Source organism: Alligator sinensis, unplaced genomic scaffold, assembly GCF_000455745.1.
Source record: "Alligator sinensis unplaced genomic scaffold, ASM45574v1 scaffold1586_1, whole genome shotgun sequence".
NCBI classification, from domain to species: domain Eukaryota; kingdom Metazoa; phylum Chordata; order Crocodylia; family Alligatoridae; genus Alligator; species Alligator sinensis.
In genome coordinates, this window is record NW_005843490.1 from 11,102 (window position 1) to 15,360 (window position 4,259).

The 4,259-nt window shown below is 48.8% G+C and overlaps 1 non-coding gene across 1 annotated transcript; it reads left to right on the forward strand.

The window, feature by feature from the left end:
* Positions 1-2,842: 2,842 nt before the first annotated feature.
* Positions 2,843-2,913, forward strand: TRNAG-GCC. Its single transcript has one exon. It is a non-coding gene; the product is annotated as a tRNA-Gly (tRNA).
* Positions 2,914-4,259: the final 1,346 nt, after the last annotated feature.

The following is a 4,259-nucleotide window of genomic DNA, read 5'->3' on the forward strand; positions in this document are numbered from 1 at the left end:
GTTAATAATCCTAGAATAATGCCCGCGTTCTCCACCAAATAATGTTGGCTACAAATGTCTAGCTCTGGATCCTTAAAATTCTGGTTCATTAGGTGGATTGAAACACCGTGTAATGAAGTTAAATCCTAAACCTTGGGGCTGGTCCCCATACACACACACGCGCGCACACACACACACACACACACACACACACACATGCACACACACATGTGGGGGAAGAAACATGCTGTATAATTTAGAATTGGGTCAGGTAGAAACTTTATTCCGATAGCTATCGGAGAGAGACCATCACAGAAATATTTTCGTGTGGCCTCTCTCCTTACAGCCAAGGCATTTAACCATCTTACAGATTCAAGACAAAGGGTTGCCTAAACTAGTTTTGCCCGCCTTGGGGCTAGCTGTGTTGTGTCCTTCAAGACAGCTTCAATGGTCATCTTCCTCTTATCTAAAGATTTTCTCTCTCCCCCTGAGGCCTTAGCCATTCTTTTCACTTCCACACACAGTACCAAGCTACAAGAGTCAGGTATACCTATCCCACAGGTGCTGGAGTCTGCCACCGATGGCCAGTCGAGGCTTCTTCCAGTGTGCTGTTATCTTCCAGAAGGGGGTTGCCAGCTGGTCCTCTTGGCTGGACAGGTTGGGTACTGGTCAAGTTGGAGATGAAGAGGGCGCCGCTGAGGGTCACTTTTCACTGCTTTTTATCTGTCCTTGGCAGACTTTGGTGACTCCCCAGTTTTCAGGTTTGCCCAATCCAGGGTTTGTTGACCCTCTTAGGACTTCCCCCTCGGTGGCTACTGGATGGCATCTGTCAGCCCCAGGGGTCGTCTGCATGTACGTGCAGGTGTGTGAGTCCATTGATGAATTTTGAATAGGGCTCTGGGAGTGGTTGATCTGGAGATATTCAACCCAAAAGTTGGTCCCTGGTGTTGATTAACTCAGGCCAGGGCTTCTAGCCCTTGATCAGTGATGTTTCGAGATGTCCCAGTTCCTACATTGTCTGCTATTAATTTCTTCCGTTGGTTGATCTGTGGTTTCCCAGGTGTTAATTTCTGCCTGTTACTGTGTTATGCATTCAATCACTGATTCACTGGCTCTTTCAGGGGCCAGCCTGATACAGGCAAGCAGCAGTTTGACTCCTGCCCTTGTTAACATTGCTCCTCTTCGGCTCAGGTAAAAGAATCATTGCTGCAGAGCAAATGGGAGGAGGAGAAGGAAGAGTAAATGAGGTTCAGAGAGAGTATGGCAACCAGCTTGAGCATAGAAGTGATTTTATTGCCAGGTAAAGGAAACTTATGATGATACTAGAAGTAATAGCCATGCAAGGAAAAACAAACGAGACAGTTACAATATTACACAGTTTCAATTGGGAATTTGGGGAACTTTAGCTCAAGTTTGAGCCAGAAAAGTCAGATTTGGAAAGCTGCACCTAGAGTAAGAGAGAGAGAGAGGGAGAGACATAGGGATTAAACTAAGTCTGAGGTTAAGAAAGTGGGCTTGTTAAGTTTGATCAAGAAAAGTAAGGTTTAGAAAGCTGTACCTGGAGTAAAAGAGATCAGTAAAAGTCAGGTCTGTGTCTGGAGTAAGACAGAGAGAGAGAATCAAGGTCTCACCTGTCAGCGAAGCTTGAACCAGTCGAGGTTCCTAGGTGTTTGTTGGAGCTGGCAGACAGGCAGAGGCCTCAGCATGACCCGTGAAGGTAGCCTGGAAGGAAAGGAGAATGTGAAGTCCTAGTAGAGCCCCGCCTGTGGCACAGACACCACCCATGCGGACATCTGCTATGTCCATCCAGCCTCTCTTGGGCGCCCACATTCCCAGGTGCTTTCAATCACTGCAGGATCCCCTCAGCACCCAGCCCAGGAAAGGATGGAGACGTATGGAAAGCAGGAGCTGAGAAAGGGATTTGGGGTCCTTGTCAAAGGAAAGACAGAAAACCACCACACCAAAGGTAGCCCAAGTACATTTCCCCTCTCTTTTCCAGGGCAGGCAGTTTCTTGCCTTTCGTAGTCGTGCCCAGGGAAGACCGCTCTGCTGGCATGGATAGTACCTGTGTAGGTAAGGCATAGTTAACCTGGGCTTTATGCCCACTTTATGGAACTGGGAGACTCTTCCCTAGCTTGCTCCTGGGGCCTTATGGATATGGTGAAGTAAAATCAGTGGCATCTAAACCTGAAGCCTCTAGGCTTGGGCCTGCAAATAGGATTCCAGCCAAAGGTTTTGGAAAGATGGGGGTGGAGGTTGTTTGCTAGTAGTAGGGCCTCTTTATGGTTCTGGACTGACTCACCGATTTGGAACTGATGTGGCTGATCGAGCTTGGAACGTGGAAAAAATTAAATGAAAGAATAAATAAATCTCCCTCCTCTTGCCCTTGGGCCAGGGAAAGATTCCTGTAAGAAGCAGCACAGAAAAAGGAAAAGGAGCAGCCAAATGCCCCGCCTGTGGCACAGACACCACCCATGCGGACATCTGCTATGTCCATCCAGCCTCTCTTGGGCGCCCACATTCCCAGGTGCTTTCAATCACTGCAGGATCCCCTCAGCACCCAGCCCAGGAAAGGATGGAGTCTCATGGAAATCAGGAGCTGAGAAAGGGATTTGGGGTCCTTGTCAAAGCAAAGACAAAAAACAACCACACCAAAGGTAGCCCAAGTACATTTCCCCTCTCTTTTCCAGGGCAGGCGGTGTCTTGCCGTTCTGGCCAGTGTTTATTGATCAGCTTTGGACCATGAGATTGAAGAGCACCCAAAATCTTTGGCTTGTTTCTCCTTGGAGTGAACTGGGATGGAAGGAAGGGTCACCATTACATTTTATTTTCCAAGGCCTCCACAAGCAGCCAGTCTCCTCAAGCATTGGTGGTTCAATGGCAGAATTCCTGCTTGCCATGCAGGGGACCTGGGTCCAATTCCCAGCCAGTGCATGTTTTTCAAGTCACTACTTTCCCTACCTTAGGGGCCTCAGGTAGTCCTTGAGGAAGATACTTGACTCCATCTTTCCCTTATCCCAAAGAGGATACAAATTCTTATATAATAAAAGTCTTGTCTGTGTGTGTGTGTGTGTGGGTTTGTGTGTGTAATGATCTGCCCATGCACAGCTGAGAGGGTGGTTGCAGGCACAACTGCGCCACTGCTCGGGGGAGGAGGAAGAGGTGAGGGTGCCAGTGTGCTGAGCTGGTAGGGAGTGGGGTTCATTATGGCAGTGCCCCCCCACTACCATAGGAAGATTAATGCAGGAGCCGGGCAGGACCCCAGGGGCCCTTTGCAGTTCAGGCCCCGGGATCCGCCCCAGCAGGAAAGGGAAAGGCACAGCTTTAATCTCCCACCCAATTTTGGTGCCAAGATTAAAACTGCAGCTTTCACGTTTGATTCCCCAGAAGCTGGAAGCGCCGCACCTCCACTGCTCAAGGGGAGTAGTTGGGGGTGGGCTGATAGCACTGGGAGGGCATTGGGGGTGAAAGCCCCCCAAAATTCATGTTAGCCCCCCTGCAGCTAAACTGCTGCTCCCATTACCCCTGCCCCACCCACAGACATGGCATCTGCAGGGCTGCACAGGAGGAGCGTGCGCGGGGAGGGAGGGGCTGTAAGGGGAAAGTGTGATTCAGAATGCGAGAGTGGGAGCCTGTAAGGGGAAAGTGTGCCTGTGTGTGTGGGGGTGTGTGCGCGCACCTCTGTGTGTGTGTGTGTGTGTGTGTGTGTGTGTGTGTGTGTGTGTAAGGGGGTTGAGGGTGGCCAGCCAAGGAGCGGCGACAGCACTGGGTGGTGGGTGGTGGCCTGGCCCTGCCCTCCTGTCTTTCTTGATGGGCCCTTGGCTAGTAAATCAATCAATAAATAAAACAGATCTTCCAACACAAAGATGTCAGAATGAGTGACCATATTTTTGACATTACCAATTCCTTTTTGATACTTCTGCATTTATCCTATGATTCATATGCAAATTGTGGAAGAAATCAAACTTTGCGTTGTGGTTGTATCAGAATTGACAGAGCCATCTTGGTTTATTTGGATTTATACAACTGATCACAAGGAGGGTTCTCAAAGGAACTCTGAACACTGTAAGTTGACAAGTGCATTTATACTTTAGACAGCGAGAAAAGATGCATGGTTCAGACAGAGCAACCTTGAAGAAACAGGAAGAAGTTGATCATTTGTTTGTCACACGTAGGCAGTTTATTTTTTCAGCAAAAGCATTGTGTTTTGGGAACAGCTATTAGTTTTTGGTTCCTGAAAAGGAGGAGGTTAACATCTGCACACAGACAAAACAAGGCAT